At 49.6% G+C, this 27,311-nt stretch overlaps 37 non-coding genes across 37 annotated transcripts; all 37 read left to right on the top strand.

Moving 5' to 3' along the window:
* The first annotated feature begins 214 nt into the window (after positions 1-214).
* Positions 215-286, top strand: Trnat-cgu (transfer RNA threonine (anticodon CGU)). The gene has a single exon. It is a non-coding gene; the product is annotated as a tRNA-Thr (tRNA).
* Positions 287-619: 333 nt separating this feature from the next.
* Trnan-guu (transfer RNA asparagine (anticodon GUU)) lies at positions 620-693 on the top strand. The gene has a single exon. It is a non-coding gene; the product is annotated as a tRNA-Asn (tRNA).
* A 971-nt stretch (positions 694-1,664) lies between these two features.
* On the top strand, positions 1,665-1,736 carry Trnat-cgu (transfer RNA threonine (anticodon CGU)). The gene has a single exon. It is a non-coding gene; the product is annotated as a tRNA-Thr (tRNA).
* Positions 1,737-2,069: 333 nt separating this feature from the next.
* Trnan-guu (transfer RNA asparagine (anticodon GUU)) lies at positions 2,070-2,143 on the top strand. The gene has a single exon. It is a non-coding gene; the product is annotated as a tRNA-Asn (tRNA).
* Positions 2,144-3,114: 971 nt separating this feature from the next.
* On the top strand, positions 3,115-3,186 carry Trnat-cgu (transfer RNA threonine (anticodon CGU)). Its single transcript has one exon. It is a non-coding gene; the product is annotated as a tRNA-Thr (tRNA).
* Positions 3,187-3,518: 332 nt separating this feature from the next.
* Trnan-guu (transfer RNA asparagine (anticodon GUU)) lies at positions 3,519-3,592 on the top strand. Its single transcript has one exon. It is a non-coding gene; the product is annotated as a tRNA-Asn (tRNA).
* A 971-nt stretch (positions 3,593-4,563) lies between these two features.
* Positions 4,564-4,635, top strand: Trnat-cgu (transfer RNA threonine (anticodon CGU)). Its single transcript has one exon. It is a non-coding gene; the product is annotated as a tRNA-Thr (tRNA).
* A 333-nt stretch (positions 4,636-4,968) lies between these two features.
* On the top strand, positions 4,969-5,042 carry Trnan-guu (transfer RNA asparagine (anticodon GUU)). The gene has a single exon. It is a non-coding gene; the product is annotated as a tRNA-Asn (tRNA).
* A 1,249-nt stretch (positions 5,043-6,291) lies between these two features.
* Positions 6,292-6,363, top strand: Trnat-cgu (transfer RNA threonine (anticodon CGU)). The gene has a single exon. It is a non-coding gene; the product is annotated as a tRNA-Thr (tRNA).
* A 333-nt stretch (positions 6,364-6,696) lies between these two features.
* On the top strand, positions 6,697-6,770 carry Trnan-guu (transfer RNA asparagine (anticodon GUU)). Its single transcript has one exon. It is a non-coding gene; the product is annotated as a tRNA-Asn (tRNA).
* A 971-nt stretch (positions 6,771-7,741) lies between these two features.
* Trnat-cgu (transfer RNA threonine (anticodon CGU)) lies at positions 7,742-7,813 on the top strand. The gene has a single exon. It is a non-coding gene; the product is annotated as a tRNA-Thr (tRNA).
* A 333-nt stretch (positions 7,814-8,146) lies between these two features.
* Positions 8,147-8,220, top strand: Trnan-guu (transfer RNA asparagine (anticodon GUU)). Its single transcript has one exon. It is a non-coding gene; the product is annotated as a tRNA-Asn (tRNA).
* A 971-nt stretch (positions 8,221-9,191) lies between these two features.
* Trnat-cgu (transfer RNA threonine (anticodon CGU)) lies at positions 9,192-9,263 on the top strand. The gene has a single exon. It is a non-coding gene; the product is annotated as a tRNA-Thr (tRNA).
* A 332-nt stretch (positions 9,264-9,595) lies between these two features.
* Trnan-guu (transfer RNA asparagine (anticodon GUU)) lies at positions 9,596-9,669 on the top strand. Its single transcript has one exon. It is a non-coding gene; the product is annotated as a tRNA-Asn (tRNA).
* A 971-nt stretch (positions 9,670-10,640) lies between these two features.
* On the top strand, positions 10,641-10,712 carry Trnat-cgu (transfer RNA threonine (anticodon CGU)). The gene has a single exon. It is a non-coding gene; the product is annotated as a tRNA-Thr (tRNA).
* A 333-nt stretch (positions 10,713-11,045) lies between these two features.
* Trnan-guu (transfer RNA asparagine (anticodon GUU)) lies at positions 11,046-11,119 on the top strand. Its single transcript has one exon. It is a non-coding gene; the product is annotated as a tRNA-Asn (tRNA).
* Positions 11,120-12,368: 1,249 nt separating this feature from the next.
* Positions 12,369-12,440, top strand: Trnat-cgu (transfer RNA threonine (anticodon CGU)). The gene has a single exon. It is a non-coding gene; the product is annotated as a tRNA-Thr (tRNA).
* A 333-nt stretch (positions 12,441-12,773) lies between these two features.
* On the top strand, positions 12,774-12,847 carry Trnan-guu (transfer RNA asparagine (anticodon GUU)). Its single transcript has one exon. It is a non-coding gene; the product is annotated as a tRNA-Asn (tRNA).
* A 967-nt stretch (positions 12,848-13,814) lies between these two features.
* Trnat-cgu (transfer RNA threonine (anticodon CGU)) lies at positions 13,815-13,886 on the top strand. The gene has a single exon. It is a non-coding gene; the product is annotated as a tRNA-Thr (tRNA).
* A 1,100-nt stretch (positions 13,887-14,986) lies between these two features.
* On the top strand, positions 14,987-15,058 carry Trnat-cgu (transfer RNA threonine (anticodon CGU)). The gene has a single exon. It is a non-coding gene; the product is annotated as a tRNA-Thr (tRNA).
* Positions 15,059-15,391: 333 nt separating this feature from the next.
* On the top strand, positions 15,392-15,465 carry Trnan-guu (transfer RNA asparagine (anticodon GUU)). Its single transcript has one exon. It is a non-coding gene; the product is annotated as a tRNA-Asn (tRNA).
* Positions 15,466-16,158: 693 nt separating this feature from the next.
* Trnat-cgu (transfer RNA threonine (anticodon CGU)) lies at positions 16,159-16,230 on the top strand. Its single transcript has one exon. It is a non-coding gene; the product is annotated as a tRNA-Thr (tRNA).
* A 333-nt stretch (positions 16,231-16,563) lies between these two features.
* Trnan-guu (transfer RNA asparagine (anticodon GUU)) lies at positions 16,564-16,637 on the top strand. The gene has a single exon. It is a non-coding gene; the product is annotated as a tRNA-Asn (tRNA).
* A 971-nt stretch (positions 16,638-17,608) lies between these two features.
* On the top strand, positions 17,609-17,680 carry Trnat-cgu (transfer RNA threonine (anticodon CGU)). The gene has a single exon. It is a non-coding gene; the product is annotated as a tRNA-Thr (tRNA).
* A 333-nt stretch (positions 17,681-18,013) lies between these two features.
* On the top strand, positions 18,014-18,087 carry Trnan-guu (transfer RNA asparagine (anticodon GUU)). The gene has a single exon. It is a non-coding gene; the product is annotated as a tRNA-Asn (tRNA).
* A 693-nt stretch (positions 18,088-18,780) lies between these two features.
* On the top strand, positions 18,781-18,852 carry Trnat-cgu (transfer RNA threonine (anticodon CGU)). Its single transcript has one exon. It is a non-coding gene; the product is annotated as a tRNA-Thr (tRNA).
* Positions 18,853-19,185: 333 nt separating this feature from the next.
* Trnan-guu (transfer RNA asparagine (anticodon GUU)) lies at positions 19,186-19,259 on the top strand. Its single transcript has one exon. It is a non-coding gene; the product is annotated as a tRNA-Asn (tRNA).
* Positions 19,260-20,786: 1,527 nt separating this feature from the next.
* Trnat-cgu (transfer RNA threonine (anticodon CGU)) lies at positions 20,787-20,858 on the top strand. Its single transcript has one exon. It is a non-coding gene; the product is annotated as a tRNA-Thr (tRNA).
* Positions 20,859-21,191: 333 nt separating this feature from the next.
* Trnan-guu (transfer RNA asparagine (anticodon GUU)) lies at positions 21,192-21,265 on the top strand. The gene has a single exon. It is a non-coding gene; the product is annotated as a tRNA-Asn (tRNA).
* Positions 21,266-21,958: 693 nt separating this feature from the next.
* Positions 21,959-22,030, top strand: Trnar-ccu (transfer RNA arginine (anticodon CCU)). Its single transcript has one exon. It is a non-coding gene; the product is annotated as a tRNA-Arg (tRNA).
* Positions 22,031-22,363: 333 nt separating this feature from the next.
* Trnan-guu (transfer RNA asparagine (anticodon GUU)) lies at positions 22,364-22,437 on the top strand. Its single transcript has one exon. It is a non-coding gene; the product is annotated as a tRNA-Asn (tRNA).
* A 1,248-nt stretch (positions 22,438-23,685) lies between these two features.
* Trnat-cgu (transfer RNA threonine (anticodon CGU)) lies at positions 23,686-23,757 on the top strand. Its single transcript has one exon. It is a non-coding gene; the product is annotated as a tRNA-Thr (tRNA).
* Positions 23,758-24,090: 333 nt separating this feature from the next.
* Trnan-guu (transfer RNA asparagine (anticodon GUU)) lies at positions 24,091-24,164 on the top strand. Its single transcript has one exon. It is a non-coding gene; the product is annotated as a tRNA-Asn (tRNA).
* A 693-nt stretch (positions 24,165-24,857) lies between these two features.
* Positions 24,858-24,929, top strand: Trnat-cgu (transfer RNA threonine (anticodon CGU)). Its single transcript has one exon. It is a non-coding gene; the product is annotated as a tRNA-Thr (tRNA).
* Positions 24,930-25,262: 333 nt separating this feature from the next.
* Positions 25,263-25,336, top strand: Trnan-guu (transfer RNA asparagine (anticodon GUU)). Its single transcript has one exon. It is a non-coding gene; the product is annotated as a tRNA-Asn (tRNA).
* A 693-nt stretch (positions 25,337-26,029) lies between these two features.
* Positions 26,030-26,101, top strand: Trnat-cgu (transfer RNA threonine (anticodon CGU)). Its single transcript has one exon. It is a non-coding gene; the product is annotated as a tRNA-Thr (tRNA).
* Positions 26,102-26,434: 333 nt separating this feature from the next.
* Trnan-guu (transfer RNA asparagine (anticodon GUU)) lies at positions 26,435-26,508 on the top strand. The gene has a single exon. It is a non-coding gene; the product is annotated as a tRNA-Asn (tRNA).
* The last annotated feature ends 803 nt before the right edge of the window (positions 26,509-27,311 follow it).

Raw genomic sequence — 27,311 nt, 5'->3', positions numbered from 1 at the left:
CTGTGCACTAGGTCAGGATTGTGCAGACCGCAAACTTCTGGTGGCCCGACGCTCGTCGTCGATCGTAAGGGCGAAACAGTCAAGAGATTTGGAAAACGGCAATGTGGACACCCCCAGCAGCAGCTGTGTGCCAAATCCGATATCTGGTCGAGGGCTGCAAGATTCAGTATGATGAAGTGACAATTCGGGTATAGCTCACAAACGCCAAGCTGCCGCCTTTTTAGCTCAGTGGTAGAGCACTGGTCTCGTAAACCAGGGGTCGTGATTTCGAACCTCACAGAAGGCATTCATTTTTTTAACCTTCCTGCAAGGAGCGGAGCTATCTCGACCAGCATCTAACACATGGCAGTACACTGAATGAAAGGGATGTTCTACAACCTATGACAAGTATTCTACTGGCCTCAGAGGTTTTCTGAATGCATAGGCACAACAGTGGTTTGTATGCATTTTGTAGTATAATGTCATGCTTGGCGATGTCATTCGTTTACGAGCCTCGCTACAGTGTGCATGCACGTTATCCATGTGAAGAGGCGCAAGCAGATGCTACCATTCTGCGAGATTCCTGCAGAAGGTATACCAATTGCGTTGATATACAGAGCACAAGAGAGCCAAATTCAAGGCCTCCGTGGCGCAATCGGCTAGCGCGTTCGGCTGTTAACCGAAAGGTTGGTGGTTCGAGCCCACCCGGGGGCGAAATCGTTTTAACCGGCACCGAGGTGAGGACATACGTCAACTTTGTTAGAGATACACAGCTAGCGTGACAATTTGGCTGTGTTTGAGTGATGCCACAGAGCCTTATACACATTCAGCCAAGTGACACTGTAGGTAAAAACATGGCCCTACACAGACGTTCTACTCTTTTCCTATTTATTCGTCATGTGTGACACTGCAGTAGAGCGACGCCCACTACAAAAGACGTATTGTTTACATTCAATTTCAGCGTATACGTCGCGACTGCCATATGACAGGGCCTGTCTCTCGATGTCGATTTGTATTTGGTGTCTCTTAAGTGTCGGTCTGCAGTGGGCCGCTGTTGGCCGAGAGACGTGCAGTTTGAGTGATGCCACAGAGCCTTATACACATTCAGCCAAGTGACACTGTAGGTAAAAACATGGCCCTACACAGACGTTCTACTCTTTTCCTATTTATTCGTCATGTGTGACACTGCAGTAGAGCGACGCCCACTACAAAAGACGTATTCTTTACATTCAATTTCAGCGTATACGTCGCGACTGCCATATGACAGGGCCTGTCTCTCGATGTCGATTTGTATTTGGTGTCTCTTAAGTGTCGGTCTGCAGTGGGCCGCTGTTGGCCGAGAGACGTGCAGTCGCTCGCCTTACATGAAGCCCCATGGGCAACGCCAGTGCCACTATGGGCAACAGCATACTGTAGCCAGAGAGAGGAGCCGAAAGGCGCATTTCGCAGTCGAGCCACGCTATCCCACAAGCTGTGCACTAGGTCAGGATTGTGCAGACCGCAAACTTCTGGTGGCCCGACGCTCGTCGTCGATCGTAAGGGCGAAACAGTCAAGAGATTTGGAAAACGGCAATGTGGACACCCCCAGCAGCAGCTGTGTGCCAAATCCGATATCTGGTCGAGGGCTGCAAGATTCAGTATGATGAAGTGACAATTCGGGGATAGCTCACAAACGCCAAGCTGCCGCCTTCTTAACTCAGTGGTAGAGCACTGGTCTCGTAAACCAGGGGTCGTGAGTTCGAACCTCACAGAAGGCATTCATTTTTTTAACCTTCCTGCAAGGAGCGGAGCTATCTCGACCAGCATCTAACACATGGCAGTACACTGAATGAAAGGGATGTTCTACAACCTATGACAAGTATTCTACTGGCCTCAGAGGTTTTCTGAATGCATAGGCACAACAGTGGTTTGTATGCATTTTGTAGTATAATGTCATGCTTGGCGATGTCATTCGTTTACGAGCCTCGCTACAGTGTGCATGCACGTTATCCATGTGAAGAGGCGCAAGCAGATGCTACCATTCTGCGAGATTCCTGCAGAAGGTATACCAATTGCGTTGATATACAGAGCACAAGTGAGCCAAATTCAAGGCCTCCGTGGCGCAATCGGCTAGCGCGTTCGGCTGTTAACCGAAAGGTTGGTGGTTCGAGCCCACCCGGGGGCGAAATCGTTTTAACCGGCACCGAGGTGAGGACATACGTCAACTTTGTTAGAGATACACAGCTAGCGTGACAATTTGGCTGTGTTTGAGTGATGCCACAGAGCCTTATACACATTCAGCCAAGTGACACTGTAGGTAAAAACATGGCCCTACACAGACGTTCTACTCTTTTCCTATTTATTCGTCATGTGTGACACTGCAGTAGAGCGACGCCCACTACAAAAGACGTATTCATTACATTCAATTTCAGCGTATACGTCGCGACTGCCATATGACAGGGCCTGTCTCTCGATGTCGATTTGTATTTGGTGTCTCTTAAGTGTCGGTCTGCAGTGGGCCGCTGTTGGCCGAGAGACGTGCAGTTTGAGTGATGCCTCAGAGCCTTATACACATTCAGCCAAGTGACACTGTAGGTAAAAACATGGCCCTACACAGACGTTCTACTCTTTTCCTATTTATTCGTCATGTGTGACACTGCGGTAGAGCGACGCCCACTACAAAAGACGTATTCTTTACATTCAATTTCAGCGTATACGTCGCGACTGCCATATGACAGGGCCTGTCTCTCGATGTCGATTTGTATTTGGTGTCTCTTAAGTGTCGGTCTGCAGTGGGCCGCTGTTGGCCGAGAGACGTGCAGTCGCTCGCCTTACATGAAGCCCCATGGGCAACGCCAGTGCCACTGTGGGCAACAGCATACTGTAGCCAGAGAGAGGAGCCGAAAGGCGCATTTCGCAGTCGAGCCACGCTATCCCACAAGCTGTGCACTAGGTCAGGATTGTGCAGACCGCAAACTTCTGGTGGCCCGACGCTCGTCGTCGATCGTAAGGGCGAAACAGTCAAGAGATTTGGAAAACGGCAATGTGGACACCCCCAGCAGCAGCTGTGTGCCAAATCCGATATCTGGTCGAGGGCTGCAAGATTCAGTATGATGAAGTGACAATTCGGGTATAGCTCACAAACGCCAAGCTGCCGCCTTCTTAGCTCAGTGGTAGAGCACTGGTCTCGTAAACCAGGGGTCGTGATTTCGAACCTCACAGAAGGCATTCAATTTTTAACCTTCCTGCAAGGAGCGGAGCTATCTCGACCAGCATCTAACACATGGCAGTACACTGAATGAAAGGGATGTTCTACAACCTATGACAAGTATTCTACTGGCCTCAGAGGTTTTCTGAATGCATAGGCACAACAGTGGTTTGTATGCATTTTGTAGTATAATGTCATGCTTGGCGATGTCATTCGTTTACGAGCCTCGCTACAGTGTGCATGCACGTTATCCATGTGAAGAGGCGCAAGCAGATGCTACCATTCTGCGAGATTCCTGCAGAAGGTATACCAATTGCGTTGATATACAGAGCACAAGTGAGCCAAATTCAAGGCCTCCGTGGCGCAATCGGCTAGCGCGTTCGGCTGTTAACCGAAAGGTTGGTGGTTCGAGCCCACCCGGGGGCGAAATCGTTTTAACCGGCACCGAGGTGAGGACATACGTCAACTTTGTTAGAGATACACAGCTAGCGTGACAATTTGGCTGTGTTTGAGTGATGCCACAGAGCCTTATACACATTCAGCCAAGTGACACTGTAGGTAAAAACATGGCCCTACACAGACGTTCTACTCTTTTCCTATTTATTCGTCATGTGAGACACTGCAGTAGAGCGACGCCCACTACAAAAGACGTATTCTTTACATTCAATTTCAGCGTATACGTCGCGACTGCCATATGACAGGGCCTGTCTCTCGATGTCGATTTGTATTTGGTGTCTCTTAAGTGTCGGTCTGCAGTGGGCCGCTGTTGGCCGAGAGACGTGCAGTTTGAGTGATGCCACAGAGCCTTATACACATTCAGCCAAGTGACACTGTAGGTAAAAACATGGCCCTACACAGACGTTCTACTCTTTTCCTATTTATTCGTCATGTGTGACACTGCAGTAGAGCGACGCCCACTACAAAAGACGTATTCTTTACATTCAATTTCAGCGTATACGTCGCGACTGCCATATGACAGGGCCTGTCTCTCGATGTCGATTTGTATTTGGTGTCTCTTAAGTGTCGGTCTGCAGTGGGCCGCTGTTGGCCGAGAGACGTGCAGTCGCTCGCCTTACATGAAGCCCCATGGGCAACGCCAGTGCCACTGTGGGCAACAGCATACTGTAGCCAGAGAGAGGAGCCGAAAGGCGCATTTCGCAGTCGAGCCACGCTATCCCACAAGCTGTGCACTAGGTCAGGATTGTGCAGACCGCAAACTTCTGGTGGCCCGACGCTCGTCGTCGATCGTAAGGGCGAAACAGTCAAGAGATTTGGAAAACGGCAATGTGGACACCCCCAGCAGCAGCTGTGTGCCAAATCCGATATCTGGTCGAGGGCTGCAAGATTCAGTATGATGAAGTGACAATTCGGGTATAGCTCACAAACGCCAAGCTGCCGCCTTCTTAGCTCAGTGGTAGGGCACTGGTCTCGTAAACCAGGGGTCGTGATTTCGAACCTCACAGAAGGCATTCATTTTTTTAACCTTCCTGCAAGGAGCGGAGCTATCTCGACCAGCATCTAACACATGGCAGTACACTGAATGAAAGGGATGTTCTACAACCTATGACAAGTATTCTACTGGCCTCAGAGGTTTTCTGAATGCATAGGCACAACAGTGGTTTGTATGCATTTTGTAGTATAATGTCATGCTTGGCGATGTCATTCGTTTACGAGCCTCGCTACAGTGTGCATGCACGTTATCCATGTGAAGAGGCGCAAGCAGATGCTACCATTCTGCGAGATTCCTGCAGAAGGTATACCAATTGCGTTGATATACAGAGCACAAGTGAGCCAAATTCAAGGCCTCCGTGGCGCAATCGGCTAGCGCGTTCGGCTGTTAACCGAAAGGTTGGTGGTTCGAGCCCACCCGGGGGCGAAATCGTTTTAACCGGCACCGAGGTGAGGACATACGTCAACTTTGTTAGAGATACACAGCTAGCGTGACAATTTGGCTGTGTTTGAGTGATGCCACAGAGCCTTATACACATTCAGCCAAGTGACACTGTAGGTAAAAACATGGCCCTACACAGACGATCTACTCTTTTCCTATTTATTCGTCATGTGTGACACTGCAGTAGAGCGACGCCCACTACAAAAGACGTATTCTTTACATTCAATTTCAGCGTATACGTCGCGACTGCCATATGACAGGGCCTGTCTCTCGATGTCGATTTGTATTTGGTGTCTCTTAAGTGTCGGTCTGCAGTGGGCCGCTGTTGGCCGAGAGACGTGCAGTTTGAGTGATGCCACAGAGCCTTATACACATTCAGCCAAGTGACACTGTAGGTAAAAACATGGCCCTACACAGACGTTCTACTCTTTTCCTATTTATTCGTCATGTGTGACACTGCAGTAGAGCGACGCCCACTACAAAAGACGTATTCTTTACATTCAATTTCAGCGTATACGTCGCGACTGCCATATGACAGGGCCTGTCTCTCGATGTCGATTTGTATTTGGTGTCTCTTAAGTGTCGGTCTGCAGTGGGCCGCTGTTGGCCGAGAGACGTGCAGTTTGAGTGATGCCACAGAGCCTTATACACATTCAGCCAAGTGACACTGTAGGTAAAAACATGGCCCTACACAGACGTTCTACTCTTTTCCTATTTATTCGTCATGTGTGACACTGCAGTAGAGCGACGCCCACTACAAAAGACGTATTCTTTACATTCAATTTCAGCGTATACGTCGCGACTGCCATATGACAGGGCCTGTCTCTCGATGTCGATTTGTATTTGGTGTCTCTTAAGTGTCGGTCTGCAGTGGGCCGCTGTTGGCCGAGAGACGTGCAGTCGCTCGCCTTACATGAAGCCCCATGGGCAACGCCAGTGCCACTGTGGGCAACAGCATACTGTAGCCAGAGAGAGGAGCCGAAAGGCGCATTTCGCAGTCGAGCCACGCTATCCCACAAGCTGTGCACTAGGTCACGATTGTGCAGACCGCAAACTTCTGGTGGCCCGACGCTCGTCGTCGATCGTAAGGGCGAAACAGTCAAGAGATTTGGAAAACGGCAATGTGGACACCCCCAGCAGCAGCTGTGTGCCAAATCCGATATCTGCTCGAGGGCTGCAAGATTCAGTATGATGAAGTGACAATTCGGGTATAGCTCACAAACGCCAAGCTGCCGCCTTTTTAGCTCAGTGGTAGAGCACTGGTCTCGTAAACCAGGGGTCGTGATTTCGAACCTCACAGAAGGCATTCATTTTTTTAACCTTCCTGCAAGGAGCGGAGCTATCTCGACCAGCATCTAACACATGGCAGTACACTGAATGAAAGGGATGTTCTACAACCTATGACAAGTATTCTACTGGCCTCAGAGGTTTTCTGAATGCATAGGCACAACAGTGGTTTGTATGCATTTTGTAGTATAATGTCATGCTTGGCGATGTCATTCGTTTACGAGCCTCGCTACAGTGTGCATGCACGTTATCCATGTGAAGAGGCGCAAGCAGATGCTACCATTCTGCGAGATTCCTGCAGAAGGTATACCAATTGCGTTGATATACAGAGCACAAGAGAGCCAAATTCAAGGCCTCCGTGGCGCAATCGGCTAGCGCGTTCGGCTGTTAACCGAAAGGTTGGTGGTTCGAGCCCACCCGGGGGCGAAATCGTTTTAACCGGCACCGAGGTGAGGACATACGTCAACTTTGTTAGAGATACACAGCTAGCGTGACAATTTGGCTGTGTTTGAGTGATGCCACAGAGCCTTATACACATTCAGCCAAGTGACACTGTAGGTAAAAACATGGCCCTACACAGACGTTCTACTCTTTTCCTATTTATTCGTCATGTGTGACACTGCAGTAGAGCGACGCCCACTACAAAAGACGTATTGTTTACATTCAATTTCAGCGTATACGTCGCGACTGCCATATGACAGGGCCTGTCTCTCGATGTCGATTTGTATTTGGTGTCTCTTAAGTGTCGGTCTGCAGTGGGCCGCTGTTGGCCGAGAGACGTGCAGTTTGAGTGATGCCACAGAGCCTTATACACATTCAGCCAAGTGACACTGTAGGTAAAAACATGGCCCTACACAGACGTTCTACTCTTTTCCTATTTATTCGTCATGTGTGACACTGCAGTAGAGCGACGCCCACTACAAAAGACGTATTCTTTACATTCAATTTCAGCGTATACGTCGCGACTGCCATATGACAGGGCCTGTCTCTCGATGTCGATTTGTATTTGGTGTCTCTTAAGTGTCGGTCTGCAGTGGGCCGCTGTTGGCCGAGAGACGTGCAGTCGCTCGCCTTACATGAAGCCCCATGGGCAACGCCAGTGCCACTGTGGGCAACAGCATACTGTAGCCAGAGAGAGGAGCCGAAAGGCGCATTTCGCAGTCGAGCCACGCTATCCCACAAGCTGTGCACTAGGTCAGGATTGTGCAGACCGCAAACTTCTGGTGGCCCGACGCTCGTCGTCGATCGTAAGGGCGAAACAGTCAAGAGATTTGGAAAACGGCAATGTGGACACCCCCAGCAGCAGCTGTGTGCCAAATCCGATATCTGGTCGAGGGCTGCAAGATTCAGTATGATGAAGTGACAATTCGGGGATAGCTCACAAACGCCAAGCTGCCGCCTTCTTAACTCAGTGGTAGAGCACTGGTCTCGTAAACCAGGGGTCGTGAGTTCGAACCTCACAGAAGGCATTCATTTTTTTAACCTTCCTGCAAGGAGCGGAGCTATCTCGACCAGCATCTAACACATGGCAGTACACTGAATGAAAGGGATGTTCTACAACCTATGACAAGTATTCTACTGGCCTCAGAGGTTTTCTGAATGCATAGGCACAACAGTGGTTTGTATGCATTTTGTAGTATAATGTCATGCTTGGCGATGTCATTCGTTTACGAGCCTCGCTACAGTGTGCATGCACGTTATCCATGTGAAGAGGCGCAAGCAGATGCTACCATTCTGCGAGATTCCTGCAGAAGGTATACCAATTGCGTTGATATACAGAGCACAAGTGAGCCAAATTCAAGGCCTCCGTGGCGCAATCGCCTAGCGCGTTCGGCTGTTAACCGAAAGGTTGGTGGTTCGAGCCCACCCGGGGGCGAAATCGTTTTAACCGGCACCGAGGTGAGGACATACGTCAACTTTGTTAGAGATACACAGCTAGCGTGACAATTTGGCTGTGTTTGAGTGATGCCACAGAGCCTTATACACATTCAGCCAAGTGACACTGTAGGTAAAAACATGGCCCTACACAGACGTTCTACTCTTTTCCTATTTATTCGTCATGTGTGACACTGCAGTAGAGCGACGCCCACTACAAAAGACGTATTCATTACATTCAATTTCAGCGTATACGTCGCGACTGCCATATGACAGGGCCTGTCTCTCGATGTCGATTTGTATTTGGTGTCTCTTAAGTGTCGGTCTGCAGTGGGCCGCTGTTGGCCGAGAGACGTGCAGTTTGAGTGATGCCTCAGAGCCTTATACACATTCAGCCAAGTGACACTGTAGGTAAAAACATGGCCCTACACAGACGTTCTACTCTTTTCCTATTTATTCGTCATGTGTGACACTGCGGTAGAGCGACGCCCACTACAAAAGACGTATTCTTTACATTCAATTTCAGCGTATACGTCGCGACTGCCATATGACAGGGCCTGTCTCTCGATGTCGATTTGTATTTGGTGTCTCTTAAGTGTCGGTCTGCAGTGGGCCGCTGTTGGCCGAGAGACGTGCAGTCGCTCGCCTTACATGAAGCCCCATGGGCAACGCCAGTGCCACTGTGGGCAACAGCATACTGTAGCCAGAGAGAGGAGCCGAAAGGCGCATTTCGCAGTCGAGCCACGCTATCCCACAAGCTGTGCACTAGGTCAGGATTGTGCAGACCGCAAACTTCTGGTGGCCCGACGCTCGTCGTCGATCGTAAGGGCGAAACAGTCAAGAGATTTGGAAAACGGCAATGTGGACACCCCCAGCAGCAGCTGTGTGCCAAATCCGATATCTGGTCGAGGGCTGCAAGATTCAGTATGATGAAGTGACAATTCGGGTATAGCTCACAAACGCCAAGCTGCCGCCTTCTTAGCTCAGTGGTAGAGCACTGGTCTCGTAAACCAGGGGTCGTGATTTCGAACCTCACAGAAGGCATTCAATTTTTAACCTTCCTGCAAGGAGCGGAGCTATCTCGACCAGCATCTAACACATGGCAGTACACTGAATGAAAGGGATGTTCTACAACCTATGACAAGTATTCTACTGGCCTCAGAGGTTTTCTGAATGCATAGGCACAACAGTGGTTTGTATGCATTTTGTAGTATAATGTCATGCTTGGCGATGTCATTCGTTTACGAGCCTCGCTACAGTGTGCATGCACGTTATCCATGTGAAGAGGCGCAAGCAGATGCTACCATTCTGCGAGATTCCTGCAGAAGGTATACCAATTGCGTTGATATACAGAGCACAAGTGAGCCAAATTCAAGGCCTCCGTGGCGCAATCGGCTAGCGCGTTCGGCTGTTAACCGAAAGGTTGGTGGTTCGAGCCCACCCGGGGGCGAAATCGTTTTAACCGGCACCGAGGTGAGGACATACGTCAACTTTGTTAGAGATACACAGCTAGCGTGACAATTTGGCTGTGTTTGAGTGATGCCACAGAGCCTTATACACATTCAGCCAAGTGACACTGTAGGTAAAAACATGGCCCTACACAGACGTTCTACTCTTTTCCTATTTATTCGTCATGTGAGACACTGCAGTAGAGCGACGCCCACTACAAAAGACGTATTCTTTACATTCAATTTCAGCGTATACGTCGCGACTGCCATATGACAGGGCCTGTCTCTCGATGTCGATTTGTATTTGGTGTCTCTTAAGTGTCGGTCTGCAGTGGGCCGCTGTTGGCCGAGAGACGTGCAGTTTGAGTGATGCCACAGAGCCTTATACACATTCAGCCAAGTGACACTGTAGGTAAAAACATGGCCCTACACAGACGTTCTACTCTTTTCCTATTTATTCGTCATGTGTGACACTGCAGTAGAGCGACGCCCACTACAAAAGACGTATTCTTTACATTCAATTTCAGCGTATACGTCGCGACTGCCATATGACAGGGCCTGTCTCTCGATGTCGATTTGTATTTGGTGTCTCTTAAGTGTCGGTCTGCAGTGGGCCGCTGTTGGCCGAGAGACGTGCAGTCGCTCGCCTTACATGAAGCCCCATGGGCAACGCCAGTGCCACTGTGGGCAACAGCATACTGTAGCCAGAGAGAGGAGCCGAAAGGCGCATTTCGCAGTCGAGCCACGCTATCCCACAAGCTGTGCACTAGGTCAGGATTGTGCAGACCGCAAACTTCTGGTGGCCCGACGCTCGTCGTCGATCGTAAGGGCGAAACAGTCAAGAGATTTGGAAAACGGCAATGTGGACACCCCCAGCAGCAGCTGTGTGCCAAATCCGATATCTGGTCGAGGGCTGCAAGATTCAGTATGATGAAGTGACAATTCGGGTATAGCTCACAAACGCCAAGCTGCCGCCTTCTTAGCTCAGTGGTAGGGCACTGGTCTCGTAAACCAGGGGTCGTGATTTCGAACCTCACAGAAGGCATTCATTTTTTTAACCTTCCTGCAAGGAGCGGAGCTATCTCGACCAGCATCTAACACATGGCAGTACACTGAATGAAAGGGATGTTCTACAACCTATGACAAGTATTCTACTGGCCTCAGAGGTTTTCTGAATGCATAGGCACAACAGTGGTTTGTATGCATTTTGTAGTATAATGTCATGCTTGGCGATGTCATTCGTTTACGAGCCTCGCTACAGTGTGCATGCACGTTATCCATGTGAAGAGGCGCAAGCAGATGCTACCATTCTGCGAGATTCCTGCAGAAGGTATACCAATTGCGTTGATATACAGAGCACAAGTGAGCCAAATTCAAGGCCTCCGTGGCGCAATCGGCTAGCGCGTTCGGCTGTTAACCGAAAGGTTGGTGGTTCGAGCCCACCCGGGGGCGAAATCGTTTTAACCGGCACCGAGGTGAGGACATACGTCAACTTTGTTAGAGATACACAGCTAGCGTGACAATTTGGCTGTGTTTGAGTGATGCCACAGAGCCTTATACACATTCAGCCAAGTGACACTGTAGGTAAAAACATGGCCCTACACAGACGATCTACTCTTTTCCTATTTATTCGTCATGTGTGACACTGCAGTAGAGCGACGCCCACTACAAAAGACGTATTCTTTACATTCAATTTCAGCGTATACGTCGCGACTGCCATATGACAGGGCCTGTCTCTCGATGTCGATTTGTATTTGGTGTCTCTTAAGTGTCGGTCTGCAGTGGGCCGCTGTTGGCCGAGAGACGTGCAGTTTGAGTGATGCCACAGAGCCTTATACACATTCAGCCAAGTGACACTGTAGGTAAAAACATGGCCCTACACAGACGTTCTACTCTTTTCCTATTTATTCGTCATGTGTGACACTGCAGTAGAGCGACGCCCACTACAAAAGACGTATTCTTTACATTCAATTTCAGCGTATACGTCGCGACTGCCATATGACAGGGCCTGTCTCTCGATGTCGATTTGTATTTGGTGTCTCTTAAGTGTCGGTCTGCAGTGGGCCGCTGTTGGCCGAGAGACGTGCAGTTTGAGTGATGCCACAGAGCCTTATACACATTCAGCCAAGTGACACTGTAGGTAAAAACATGGCCCTACACAGACGTTCTACTCTTTTCCTATTTATTCGTCATGTGTGACACTGCAGTAGAGCGACGCCCACTACAAAAGACGTATTCATTACATTCAATTTCAGCGTATACGTCGCGACTGCCATATGACAGGGCCTGTCTCTCGATGTCGATTTGTATTTGGTGTCTCTTAAGTGTCGGTCTGCAGTGGGCCGCTGTTGGCCGAGAGACGTGCAGTCGCTCGCCTTACATGAAGCCCCATGGGCAACGCCAGTGCCACTGTGGGCAACAGCATACTGTAGCCAGAGAGAGGAGCCGAAAGGCGCATTTCGCAGTCGAGCCACGCTATCCCACAAGCTGTGCACTAGGTCAGGATTGTGCAGACCGCAAACTTCTGGTGGCCCGACGCTCGTCGTCGATCGTAAGGGCGAAACAGTCAAGAGATTTGGAAAACGGCAATGTGGACACCCCCAGCAGCAGCTGTGTGCCAAATCCGATATCTGGTCGAGGGCTGCAAGATTCAATATGATGAAGTGACAATTCGGGGATAGCTCACAAACGCCAAGCTGCCGCCTTCTTAACTCAGTGGTAGAGCACTGGTCTCGTAAACCAAGGGTCGTGAGTTCGAACCTCACAGAAGGCATTCATTTTTTTAACCTTCCTGCAAGGAGCGGAGCTATCTCGACCAGCATCTAACACATGGCAGTACACTGAATGAAAGGGATGTTCTACAACCTATGACAAGTATTCTACTGGCCTCAGAGGTTTTCTGAATGCATAGGCACAACAGTGGTTTGTATGCATTTTGTAGTATAATGTCATGCTTGGCGATGTCATTCGTTTACGAGCCTCGCTACAGTGTGCATGCACGTTATCCATGTGAAGAGGCGCAAGCAGATGCTACCATTCTGCGAGATTCCTGCAGAAGGTATACCAATTGCGTTGATATACAGAGCACAAGTGAGCCAAATTCAAGGCCTCCGTGGCGCAATCGGCTAGCGCGTTCGGCTGTTAACCGAAAGGTTGGTGGTTCGAGCCCACCCGGGGGCGAAATCGTTTTAACCGGCACCGAGGTGAGGACATACGTCAACTTTGTTAGAGATACACAGCTAGCGTGACAATTTGGCTGTGTTTGAGTGATGCCACAGAGCCTTATACACATTCAGCCAAGTGACACTGTAGGTAAAAACATGGCCCTACACAGACGTTCTACTCTTTTCCTATTTATTCGTCATGTGTGACACTGCAGTAGAGCGACGCCCACTACAAAAGACGTATTCATTACATTCAATTTCAGCGTATACGTCGCGACTGCCATATGACAGGGCCTGTCTCTCGATGTCGATTTGTATTTGGTGTCTCTTAAGTGTCGGTCTGCAGTGGGCCGCTGTTGGCCGAGAGACGTGCAGTTTGAGTGATGCCACAGAGCCTTATACACATTCAGCCAAGTGACACTGTAGGTAAAAACATGGCCCTACACAGACGTTCTACTCTTTTCCTATTTATTCGTCATGTGTGACACTGCAGTAGAGCGACGCCCACTACAAAAGACGTATTCTTTACATTCAATTTCAGCGTATACGTCGCGACTGCCATATGACAGGGCCTGTCTCTCGATGTCGATTTGTATTTGGTGTCTCTTAAGTGTCGGTCTGCAGTGGGCCGCTGTTGGCCGAGAGACGTGCAGTCGCCTTACATGAAGCCCCATGGGCAACGCCAGTGCCACTGTGGGCAACAGCATACTGTAGCCAGAGAGAGGAGCCGAAAGGCGCATTTCGCAGTCGAGCCACGCTATCCCACAAGCTGTGCACTAGGTCAGGATTGTGCAGACCGCAAACTTCTGGTGGCCCGACGCTCGTCGTCGATCGTAAGGGCGAAACAGTCAAGAGATTCGGAAAACGGCAATGTGGACACCCCCAGCAGCAGCTGTGTGCCAAATCCGATATCTGGTCGAGGGCTGCAAGATTCAGTATGATGAAGTGACAATTCGGGTATAGCTCACAAACGCCAAGCTGCCGCCTTCTTAGCTCAGTGGTAGAGCACTGGTCTCGTAAACCAGGGGTCGTGATTTCGAACCTCACAGAAGGCATTCATTTTTTTAACCTTCCTGCAAGGAGCGGAGCTATCTCGACCAGCATCTAACACATGGCAGTACACTGAATGAAAGGGATGTTCTACAACCTATGACAAGTATTCTACTGGCCTTAGAGGTTTTCTGAATGCATAGGCACAACAGTGGTTTGTATGCATTTTGTAGTATAATGTCATGCTTGGCGATGTCATTCGTTTACGAGCCTCGCTACAGTGTGCATGCACGTTATCCATGTGAAGAGGCGCAAGCAGATGCTACCATTCTGCGAGATTCCTGCACAAGGTATACCAATTGCGTTGATATACAGAGCACAAGTAAGCCAAATTCAAGGCCTCCGTGGCGCCATCGCCTAGCGCGTTCGGGTGTTAACCGAAAGGTTGGTGGTTCGAGCCCACCCGGGGGCGAAATCGTTTTAACCGGCACCGAGGTGAGGACATACGTCAACTTTGTTAGAGATACACAGCTAGCGTGACAATTTGGCTGTGTTTGAGTGATGCCACAGAGCCTTATACACATTCAGCCAAGTGACACTGTAGGTAAAAACATGGCCCTACACAGACGTTCTACTCTTTTCCTATTTATTCGTCATGTGTGACACTGCAGTAGAGCGACGCCCACTACAAAAGACGTATTCTTTACATTCAATTTCAGCGTATACGTCGCGACTGCCATATGACAGGGCCTGTCTCTCGATGTCGATTTGTATTTGGTGTCTCTTAAGTGTCGGTCTGCAGTGGGCCGCTGTTGGCCGAGAGACGTGCAGTCGCTCGCCTTACATGAAGCCCCATGGGCAACGCCAGTGCCACTGTGGGCAACAGCATACTGTAGCCAGAGAGAGGAGCCGAAAGGCGCATTTCGCAGTCGAGCCACGCTATCCCACAAGCTGTGCACTAGGTCAGGATTGTGCAGACCGCAAACTTCTGGTGGCCCGACGCTCGTCGTCGATCAGAAGGCCGAAACAGTCAAGAGATTTGGAAAACGGCAATGTGGACACCCCCAGCAGCAGCTGTGTGCCAAATCCGATATCTGGTCGAGGGCTGCAAGATTCAGTATGATGAAGTGACAATTCGGGTATAGCTCACAAACGCCAAGCTGCCGCCTTCTTAGCTCAGTGGTAGAGCACTGGTCTCGTAAACCAGGGGTCGTGATTTCGAACCTCACAGAAGGCATTCATTTTTTTAACCTTCCTGCAAGGAGCGGAGCTATCTCGACCAGCATCTAACACATGGCAGTACACTGAATGAAAGGGATGTTCTACAACCTATTACAAGTATTCTACTGGCCTCAGAGGTTTTCTGAATGCATAGGCACAACAGTGGTTTGTATGCATTTTGTAGTATAATGTCATGCTTGGCGATGTCATTCGTTTACGAGCCTCGCTACAGTGTGCATGCACGTTATCCATGTGAAGAGGCGCAAGCAGATGCTACCATTCTGCGAGATTCCTGCAGAAGGTATACCAATTGCGTTGATATACAGAGCACAAGTGAGCCAAATTCAAGGCCTCCGTGGCGCAATCGGCTAGCGCGTTCGGCTGTTAACCGAAAGGTTGGTGGTTCGAGCCCACCCGGGGGCGAAATCGTTTTAACCGGCACCGAGGTGAGGACATACGTCAACTTTGTTAGAGATACACAGCTAGCGTGACAATTTGGCTGTGTTTGAGTGATGCCACAGAGCCTTATACACATTCAGCCAAGTGACACTGTAGGTAAAAACATGGCCCTACACAGACGTTCTACTCTTTTCCTATTTATTCGTCATGTGTGACACTGCAGTAGAGCGACGCCCACTACAAAAGACGTATTCATTACATTCAATTTCAGCGTATACGTCGCGACTGCCATATGACAGGGCCTGTCTCTCGATGTCGATTTGTATTTGGTGTCTCTTAAGTGTCGGTCTGCAGTGGGCCGCTGTTGGCCGAGAGACGTGCAGTCGCTCGCCTTACATGAAGCCCCATGGGCAACGCCAGTGCCACTGTGGGCAACAGCATACTGTAGCCAGAGAGAGGAGCCGAAAGGCGCATTTCGCAGTCGAGCCACGCTATCCCACAAGCTGTGCACTAGGTCAGGATTGTGCAGACCGCAAACTTCTGGTGGCCCGACGCTCGTCGTCGATCGTAAGGGCGAAACAGTCAAGAGATTTGGAAAACGGCAATGTGGACACCCCCAGCAGCAGCTGTGTGCCAAATCCGATATCTGGTCGAGGGCTGCAAGATTCAGTATGATGAAGTGACAATTCGGGTATAGCTCACAAACGCCAAGCTGCCGCCTTCTTAGCTCAGTGGTAGAGCACTGGTCTCGTAAACCAGGGGTCGTGATTTCGAACCTCACAGAAGGCATTCATTTATTTAACCTTCCTGCAAGGAGCGGAGCTATCTCGACCAGCATCTAACACATGGCAGTACACTGAATGAAAGGGATGTTCTACAACCTATGACAAGTATTCTACTGGCCTCAGAGGTTTTCTGAATGCATAGGCACAACAGTGGTTTGTATGCATTTTGTAGTATAATGTCATGCTTGGCGATGTCATTCGTTTACGAGCCTCGCTACAGTGTGCATGCACGTTATCCATGTGAAGAGGCGCAAGCAGATGCTACCATTCTGCGAGATTCCTGCAGAAGGTATACCAATTGCGTTGATATACAGAGCACAAGTGAGCCAAATTCAAGGCCTCCGTGGCGCAATCGGCTAGCGCGTTCGGCTGTTAACCGAAAGGTTGGTGGTTCGAGCCCACCCGGGGGCGAAATCGTTTTAACCGGCACCGAGGTGAGGACATACGTCAACTTTGTTAGAGATACACAGCTAGCGTGACAATTTGGCTGTGTTTGAGTGATGCCACAGAGCCTTATACACATTCAGCCAAGTGACACTGTAGGTAAAAACATGGCCCTACACAGACGTTCTACTCTTTTCCTATTTATTCGTCATGTGTGACACTGCAGTAGAGCGACGCCCACTACAAAAGACGTATTGTTTACATTCAATTTCAGCGTATACGTCGCGACTGCCATATGACAGGGCCTGTCTCTCGATGTCGATTTGTATTTGGTGTCTCTTAAGTGTCGGTCTGCAGTGGGCCGCTGTTGGCCGAGAGACGTGCAGTTTGAGTGATGCCACAGAGCCTTATACACATTCAGCCAAGTGACACTGTAGGTAAAAACATGGCCCTACACAGACGTTCTACTCTTTTCCTATTTATTCGTCATGTGTGACACTGCAGTAGAGCGACGCCCACTACAAAAGACGTATTCTTTACATTCAATTTCAGCGTATACGTCGCGACTGCCATATGACAGGGCCTGTCTCTCGATGTCGATTTGTATTTGGTGTCTCTTAAGTGTCGGTCTGCAGTGGGCCGCTGTTGGCCGAGAGACGTGCAGTCGCTCGCCTTACATGAAGCCCCATGGGCAACGCCAGTGCCACTGTGGGCAACAGCATACTGTAGCCAGAGAGAGGAGCCGAAAGGCGCATTTCGCAGTCGAGCCACGCTATCCCACAAGCTGTGCACTAGGTCAGGATTGTGCAGACCGCAAACTTCTGGTGGCCCGACGCTCGTCGTCGATCATAAGGCCGAAACAGTCAAGAGATTTGGAAAACGGAAATGTGGACACCCCCAGCAGCAGCTGTGTGCCAAATCCGATATCTGGTCGAGGGCTGCAAGATTCAGTATGATGAAGTGACAATTCGGGTATAGCTCACAAACGCCAAGCTGCCGCCTTTTTAGCTCAGTGGTAGAGCACTGGTCTCGTAAACCAGGGGTCGTGATTTCGAACCTCACAGAAGGCATTCATTTTTTTAACCTTCCTGCAAGGAGCGGAGCTATCTCGACCAGCATCTAACACATGGCAGTACACTGAATGAAAGGGATGTTCTACAACCTATGACAAGTATTCTACTGGCCTCAGAGGTTTTCTTAATGCATAGGCACAACAGTGGTTTGTATGCATTTTGTAGTATAATGTCATGCTTGGCGATGTCATTCGTTTACGAGCCTCGCTACAGTGTGCATGCACGTTATCCATGTGAAGAGGCGCAAGCAGATGCTACCATTCTGCGAGATTCCTGCAGAAGGTATACCAATTGCGTTGATATACAGAGCACAAGTGAGCCAAATTCAAGGCCTCCGTGGCGCAATCGGCTAGCGCGTTCGGCTGTTAACCGAAAGGTTGGTGGTTCGAGCCCATCCGGGGGCGAAATCGTTTTAACCGGCACCGAGGTGAGGACATACGTCAACTTTGTTAGAGATACACAGCTAGCGTGACAATTTGGCTGTGTTTGAGTGATGCCACAGAGCCTTATACACATTCAGCCAAGTGACACTGTAGGTAAAAACATGGCCCTACACAGACGTTCTACTCTTTTCCTATTTATTCGTCATGTGTGACACTGCAGTAGAGCGACGCCCACTACAAAAGACGTATTCTTTACATTCAATTTCAGCGTATACGTCGCGACTGCCATATGACAGGGCCTGTCTCTCGATGTCGATTTGTATTTGGTGTCTCTTAAGTGTCGGTCTGCAGTGGGCCGCTGTTGGCCGAGAGACGTGCAGTCGCTCGCCTTACATGAAGCCCCATGGGCAACGCCAGTGCCACTGTGGGCAACAGCATACTGTAGCCAGAGAGAGGAGCCGAAAGGCGCATTTCGCAGTCGAGCCACGCTATCCCACAAGCTGTGCACTAGGTCACGATTGTGCAGACCGCAAACTTCTGGTGGCCCGACGCTCGTCGTCGATCGTAAGGGCGAAACAGTCAAGAGATTTGGAAAACGGCAATGTGGACACCCCCAGCAGCAGCTGTGTGCCAAATCCGATATCTGGTCGAGGGCTGCAAGATTCAGTATGATGAAGTGACAATTCGGGTATAGCTCACAAACGCCAAGCTGCCGCCTTCTTAGCTCAATGGTAGAGCACTGGTCTCGTAAACCAGGGGTCGTGATTTCGAACCACACAGAAGGCATTCATTTATTTAACCTTCCTGCAAGGAGCGGAGCTATCTCGACCAGCATCTAACACATGGCAGTACACTGAATGAAAGGGATGTTCTACAACCTATGACAAGTATTCTACTGGCCTCAGTGGTTTTCTGAATGCATAGGCACAACAGTGGTTTGTATGCATTTTGTAGTATAATGTCATGCTTGGCGATGTCATTCGTTTACGAGCCGCGCTACAGTGTGCATGCACGTTATCCATGTGAAGAGGCGCAAGCAGATGCTACCATTCTGGGAGATTCCTGCAGAAGGTATACAAATTGCGTTGATATACAGAGCACAAGTGAGCCAAATTCAAGGCCTCCGTGGCGCAATCGGCTAGCGCGTTCGGCTGTTAACCGAAAGGTTGGTGGTTCGAGCCCACCCGGGGGCGAAATCGTTTTAACCGGCACCGAGGTGAGGACATACGTCAACTTTGTTAGAGATACACAGCTAGCGTGACAATTTGGCTGTGTTTGAGTGATGCCACAGAGCCTTATACACATTCAGCCAAGTGACACTGTAGGTAAAAACATGGCCCTACACAGACGTTCTACTCTTTTCCTATTTATTCGTCATGTGTGACACTGCAGTAGAGCGACGCCCACTACAAAAGACGTATTCTTTACATTCAATTTCAGCGTATACGTCGCGACTGCCATATGACAGGGCCTGTCTCTCGATGTCGATTTGTATTTGGTGTCTCTTAAGTGTCGGTCTGCAGTGGGCCGCTGTTGGCCGAGAGACGTGCAGTTTGAGTGATGCCACAGAGCCTTATACACATTCAGCCAAGTGACACTGTAGGTAAAAACATGGCCCTACACAGACGTTCTACTCTTTTCCTATTTATTCGTCATGTGTGACACTGCAGTAGAGCGACGCCCACTACAAAAGACGTATTCTTTACATTCAATTTCAGCGTATACGTCGCGACTGCCATATGACAGGGCCTGTCTCTCGATGTCGATTTGTATTTGGTGTCTCTTAAGTGTCGGTCTGCAGTGGGCCGCTGTTGGCCGAGAGACGTGCAGTTTGAGTGATGCCACAGAGCCTTATACACATTCAGCCAAGTGACACTGTAGGTAAAAACATGGCCCTACACAGACGTTCTACTCTTTTCCTATTTATTCGTCATGTGTGACACTGCAGTAGAGCGACGCCCACTACAAAAGACGTATTCTTTACATTCAATTTCAGCGTATACGTCGCGACTGCCATATGACAGGGCCTGTCTCTCGATGTCGATTTGTATTTGGTGTCTCTTAAGTGTCGGTCTGCAGTGGGCCGCTGTTGGCCGAGAGACGTGCAGTTTGAGTGATGCCACAGAGCCTTATACACATTCAGCCAAGTGACACTGTAGGTAAAAACATGGCCCTACACAGACGTTCTACTCTTTTCCTATTTATTCGTCATGTGTGACACTGCAGTAGAGCGACGCCCACTACAAAAGACGTATTCTTTACATTCAATTTCAGCGTATACGTCGCGACTGCCATATGACAGGGCCTGTCTCTCGATGTCGATTTGTATTTGGTGTCTCTTAAGTGTCGGTCTGCAGTGGGCCGCTGTTGGCCGAGAGACGTGCAGTCGCTCGCCTTACATGAAGCCCCATGGGCAACGCCAGTGCCACTGTGGGCAACAGCATACTGTAGCCAGAGAGAGGAGCCGAAAGGCGCATTTCGCAGTCGAGCCACGCTATCCCACAAGCTGTGCACTAGGTCAGGATTGTGCAGACCGCAAACTTCTGGTGGCCCGACGCTCGTCGTCGATCGTAAGGGCGAAACAGTCAAGAGATTTGGAAAACGGCAATGTGGACACCCCCAGCAGCAGCTGTGTGCCAAATCCGATATCTGGTCGAGGGCTGCAAGATTCAGTATGATGAAGTGACAATTCGGGGATAGCTCACAAACGCCAAGCTGCCGCCTTCTTAGCTCAGTGGTAGAGCACTGGTCTCGTAAACCAGGGGTCGTCATTTCGAACCTCACAGAAGGCATTCATTTTTTTAACCTTCCTGCAAGGAGCGGAGCTATCTCGACCAGCATCTAACACATGGCAGTACACTGAATGAAAGGGATGTTCTACAACCTATGACAAGTATTCTACTGGCCTCAGAGGTTTTCTGAATGCATAGGCACAACAGTGGTTTGTATGCATTTTGTAGTATAATGTCATGCTTGGCGATGTCATTCGTTTACGAGCCTCGCTACAGTGTGCATGCACGTTATCCATGTGAAGAGGCGCAAGCAGATGCTACCATTCTGCGAGATTCCTGCAGAAGGTATACCAATTGCGTTGATATACAGAGCACAAGTGAGCCAAATTCAAGGCCTCCGTGGCGCAATCGGCTAGCGCGTTCGGCTGTTAACCGAAAGGTTGGTGGTTCGAGCCCACCCGGGGGCGAAATCGTTTCAACCGGCACCGAGGTGAGGACATACGTCAACTTTGTTAGAGATACACAGCTAGCGTGACAATTTGGCTGTGTTTGAGTGATGCCACAGAGCCTTATACACATTCAGCCAAGTGACACTGTAGGTAAAAACATGGCCCTACACAGACGTTCTACTCTTTTCCTATTTATTCGTCATGTGTGACACTGCAGTAGAGCGACGCCCACTACAAAAGACGTATTCTTTACATTCAATTTCAGCGTATACGTCGCGACTGCCATATGACAGGGCCTGTCTCTCGATGTCGATTTGTATTTGGTGTCTCTTAAGTGTCGGTCTGCAGTGGGCCGCTGTTGGCCGAGAGACGTGCAGTCGCTCGCCTTACATGAAGCCCCATGGGCAACGCCAGTGCCACTGTGGGTAACAGCATACTGTAGCCAGAGAGAGGAGCCGAAAGGCGCATTTCGCAGTCGAGCCACGCTATCCCACAAGCTGTGCACTAGGTCAGGATTGTGCAGACCGCAAACTTCTGGTGGCCCGACGCTCGTCGTCGATCGTAAGGGCGAAACAGTCAAGAGATTTGGAAAACGGCAATGTGGACACCCCCAGCAGCAGCTGTGTGCCAAATCCGATATCTGCTCGAGGGCTGCAAGATTCAGTATGATGAAGTGACAATTCGGGGATAGCTCACTAACGCCAAGCTGCCGCCTTCTTAACTCAGTGGTAGAGCACTGGTCTCCTAAACCAGGGGTCGTGAGTTCGAACCTCACAGAAGGCATTCATTTTTTTAACCTTCCTGCAAGGAGCGGAGCTATCTCGACCAGCATCTAACACATGGCAGTACACTGAATGAAAGGGATGTTCTACAACCTATGACAAGTATTCTACTGGCCTCAGAGGTTTTCTGAATGCATAGGCACAACAGTGGTTTGTATGCATTTTGTAGTATAATGTCATGCTTGGCGATGTCATTCGTTTACGAGCCTCGCTACAGTGTGCATGCACGTTATCCATGTGAAGAGGCGCAAGCAGATGCTACCATTCTGCGAGATTCCTGCAGAAGGTATACCAATTGCGTTGATATACAGAGCACAAGTGAGCCAAATTCAAGGCCTCCGTGGCGCAATCGGCTAGCGCGTTCGGCTGTTAACCGAAAGGTTGGTGGTTCGAGCCCACCCGGGGGCGAAATCGTTTTAACCGGCACCGAGGTGAGGACATACGTCAACTTTGTTAGAGATACACAGCTAGCGTGACAATTTGGCTGTGTTTGAGTGATGCCACAGAGCCTTATACACATTCAGCCAAGTGACACTGTAGGTAAAAACATGGCCCTACACAGACGTTCTACTCTTTTCCTATTTATTCGTCATGTGTGACACTGCAGTAGAGCGACGCCCACTACAAAAGACGTATTGTTTACATTCAATTTCAGCGTATACGTCGCGACTGCCATATGACAGGGCCTGTCTCTCGATGTCGATTTGTATTTGGTGTCTCTTAAGTGTCGGTCTGCAGTGGGCCGCTGTTGGCCGAGAGACGTGCAGTTTAAGTGATGCCACAGAGCCTTATACACATTCAGCCAAGTGACACTGTAGGTAAAACATGGCCCTACACAGACGTTCTACTCTTTTCCTATTTATTCGTCATGTGTGACACTGCAGTAGAGCGACGCCCACTACAAAAGACGTATTCTTTACATTCAATTTCAGCGTATACGTCGCGACTGCCATATGACAGGGCCTGTCTCTCGATGTCGATTTGTATTTGGTGTCTCTTAAGTGTCGGTCTGCAGTGGGCCGCTGTTGGCCGAGAGACGTGCAGTTTGAGTGATGCCACAGAGCCTTATACACATTCAGCCAAGTGACACTGTAGGTAAAAACATGGCCCTACACAGACGTTCTACTCTTTTCCTATTTATTCGTCATGTGTGACACTGCAGTAGAGCGACGCCCACTACAAAAGACGTATTCTTTACATTCAATTTCAGCGTATACGTCGCGACTGCCATATGACAGGGCCTGTCTCTCGATGTCGATTTGTATTTGGTGTCTCTTAAGTGTCGGTCTGCAGTGGGCCGCTGTTGGCCGAGAGACGTGCAGTCGCTCGCCTTACATGAAGCCCCATGGGCAACGCCAGTGCCACTGTGGGCAACAGCATACTGTAGCCAGAGAGAGGAGCCGAAAGGCGCATTTCGCAGTCGAGCCACGCTATCCCACAAGCTGTGCACTAGGTCAGGATTGTGCAGACCGCAAACTTCTGGTGGCCCGACGCTCGTCGTCGATCGTAAGGGCGAAACAGTCAAGAGATTTGGAAAACGGCAATGTGGACACCCCCAGCAGCAGCTGTGTGCCAAATCCGATATCTGGTCGAGGGCTGCAAGATTCAGTATGATGAAGTGACAATTCGGGGATAGCTCACAAACGCTAAGCTGCCGCCTTCTTAGCTCAGTGGTATAGCACTGGTCTCGTAAACCAGGGGTCGTGAGTTCGAACCTCACAGAAGGCATTCATTTTTTTAACCTTCCTGCAAGGAGCGGAGCTATCTCGACCAGCATCTAACACATGGCAGTACACTGAATGAAAGGGATGTTCTACAACCTATGACAAGTATTCTACTGGCCTCAGAGGTTTTCTGAATGCATAGGCACAACAGTGGTTTGTATGCATTTTGTAGTATAATGTCATGCTTGGCGATGTCATTCGTTTACGAGCCTCGCTACAGTGTGCATGCACGTTATCCATGTGAAGAGGCGCAAGCAGATGCTACCATTCTGCGAGATTCCTGCAGAAGGTATACCAATTGCGTTGATATACAGAGCACAAGTGACCCAAATTCAAGGCCTCCGTGGCGCAATCGGCTAGCGCGTTCGGCTGTTAACCGAAAGGTTGGTGGTTCGAGCCCACCCGGGGGCGAAATCGTTTTAACCGGCACCGAGGTGAGGACATACGTCAACTTTGTTAGAGATACACAGCTAGCGTGACAATTTGGCTGTGTTTGAGTGATGCCACAGAGCCTTATACACATTCAGCCAAGTGACACTGTAGGTAAAAACATGGCCCTACACAGACGTTCTACTCTTTTCCTATTTATTCGTCATGTGTGACACTGCAGTAGAGCGACGCCCACTACAAAAGACGTATTGTTTACATTCAATTTCAGCGTATACGTCGCGACTGCCATATGACAGGGCCTGTCTCTCGATGTCGATTTGTATTTGGTGTCTCTTAAGTGTCGGTCTGCAGTGGGCCGCTGTTGGCCGAGAGACGTGCAGTCGCTCGCCTTACATGAAGCCCCATGGGCAACGCCAGTGCCACTGTGGGCAACAGCATACTGTAGCCAGAGAGAGGAGCCGAAAGGCGCATTTCGCAGTCGAGCCACGCTATCCCACAAGCTGTGCACTAGGTCAGTATTGTGCAGACCGCAAACTTCTGGTGGCCCGACGCTCGTCGTCGATCGTAAGGGCGAAACAGTCAAGAGATTTGGAAAACGGCAATGTGGACACCCCCAGCAGCAGCTGTGTGCCAAATCCGATATCTGGTCGAGGGCTGCAAGATTCAGTATGATGAAGTGACAATTCGTGGATAGCTCACAAACGCCAAGCTGCCGCCTTTTTAGCTCAGTGGTAGAGCACTGGTCTCGTAAACCAGGGGTCGTGATTTCGAACCTCACAGAAGGCATTCATTTTTTTAACCTTCCTGCAAGGAGCGGAGCTATCTCGACCAGCATCTAACACATGGCAGTACACTGAATGAAAGGGATGTTCTACAACCTATGACAAGTATTCTACTGGCCTCAGAGGTTTTCTGAATGCATAGGCACAACAGTGGTTTGTATGCATTTTGTAGTATAATGTCATGCTTGGCGATGTCATTCGTTTACGAGCCTCGCTACAGTGTGCATGCACGTTATCCATGTGAAGAGGCGCAAGCAGATGCTACCATTCTGCGAGATTCCTGCAGAAGGTATACCAATTGCGTTGATATACAGAGCACAAGTGAGCCAAATTCAAGGCCTCCGTGGCGCAATCGGCTAGCGCGTTCGGCTGTTAACCGAAAGGTTGGTGGTTCGAGCCCACCCGGGGGCGAAATCGTTTTAACCGGCACCGAGGTGAGGACATACGTCAACTTTGTTAGAGATACACAGCTAGCGTGACAATTTGGCTGTGTTTGAGTGATGCCACAGAGCCTTATACACATTCAGCCAAGTGACACTGTAGGTAAAAACATGGCCCTACACAGACGTTCTACTCCTTTCCTATTTATTCGTCATGTGTGACACTGCAGTAGAGCGACGCCCACTACAAAAGACGTATTCTTTACATTCAATTTCAGCGTATACGTCGCGACTGCCATATGACAGGGCCTGTCTCTCGATGTCGATTTGTATTTGGTGTCTCTTAAGTGTCGGTCTGCAGTGGGCCGCTGTTGGCCGAGAGACGTGCAGTCGCTCGCCTTACATGAAGCCCCATGGGCAACGCCAGTGCCACTGTGGGCAACAGCATACTGTAGCCAGAGAGAGGAGCCGAAAGGCGCATTTCGCAGTCGAGCCACGCTATCCCACAAGCTGTGCACTAGGTCAGGATTGTGCAGACCGCAAACTTCTGGTGGCCCGACGCTCGTCGTCGATCGTAAGGGCGAAACAGTCAAGAGATTTGGAAAACGGCAATGTGGACACCCCCAGCAGCAGCTGTGTGCCAAATCCGATATCTGGTCGAGGGCAGCAAGATTCAGTATGATGAAGTGACAATTCGGGTATAGCTCACAAACGCCAAGCTGCCGCCTTCTTAGCTCAGTGGTAGAGCACTGGTCTCGTAAACCAGGGGTCGTGATTTCGAACCACACAGAAGGCATTCATTTATTTAACCTTCCTGCAAGGAGCGGAGCTATCTCGACCAGCATCTAACACATGGCAGTACACTGAATGAAAGGGATGTTCTACAACCTATGACAAGTATTCTACTGGCCTCAGTGGTTTTCTGAATGCATAGGCACAACAGTGGTTTGTATGCATTTTGTAGTATAATGTCACGCTTGGCGATGTCATTCGTTTACGAGCCTCGCTACAGTGTGCATGCACGTTATCCATGTGAAGAGGCGCAAGCAGATGCTACCATTCTGCGAGATTCCTGCAGAAGGTATACCAATTGCGTTGATATACAGAGCACAAGTGAACCAAATTCAAGGCCTCCGTGGCGCAATCGGCTAGCGCGTTCGGCTGTTAACCGAAAGGTTGGTGGTTCGAGCCCACCCGGGGGCGAAATCGTTTTAACCGGCACCGAGGTGAGGACATACGTCAACTTTGTTAGAGATACACAGCTAGCGTGACAATTTGGCTGTGTTTGAGTGATGCCACAGAGCCTTATACACATTCAGCCAAGTGACACTGTAGGTAAAAACATGGCCCTACACAGACGTTCTACTCTTTTCCTATTTATTCGTCATGTGTGACACTGCAGTAGAGCGACGCCCACTACAAAAGACGTATTCTTTACATTCAATTTCAGCGTATACGTCGCGACTGCCATATGACAGGGCCTGTCTCTCGATGTCGATTTGTATTTGGTGTCTCTTAAGTGTCGGTCTGCAGTGGGCCGCTGTTGGCCGAGAGACGTGCAGTTTGAGTGATGCCACAGAGCCTTATACACATTCAGCCAAGTGACCCTGTAGGTAAAAACATGGCCCTACACAGACGTTCTACTCTTTTCCTATTTATTCGTCATGTGTGACACTGCAGTAGAGCGACGCCCACTACAAAAGACGTATTCTTTACATTCAATTTCAGCGTATACGTCGCGACTGCCATATGACAGGGCCTGTCTCTCGATGTCGATTTGTATTTGGTGTCTCTTAAGTGTCGGTCTGCAGTGGGCCGCTGTTGGCCGAGAGACGTGCAGTTTGAGTGATGCCACAGAGCCTTATACACATTCAGCCAAGTGACACTGTAGGTAAAAACATGGCCCTACACAGACGTTCTACTCTTTTCCTATTTATTCGTCATGTGTGACACTGCAGTAGAGCGACGCCCACTACAAAAGACGTATTCTTTACATTCAATTTCAG

This window comes from Schistocerca nitens, chromosome 6 (genome assembly GCF_023898315.1).
Source record: "Schistocerca nitens isolate TAMUIC-IGC-003100 chromosome 6, iqSchNite1.1, whole genome shotgun sequence".
NCBI lineage: Eukaryota > Metazoa > Arthropoda > Insecta > Orthoptera > Acrididae > Schistocerca > Schistocerca nitens.
Note: the sequence above shows the minus strand (reverse complement) of the source record. Positions and strands in the feature narration are given on the sequence as shown.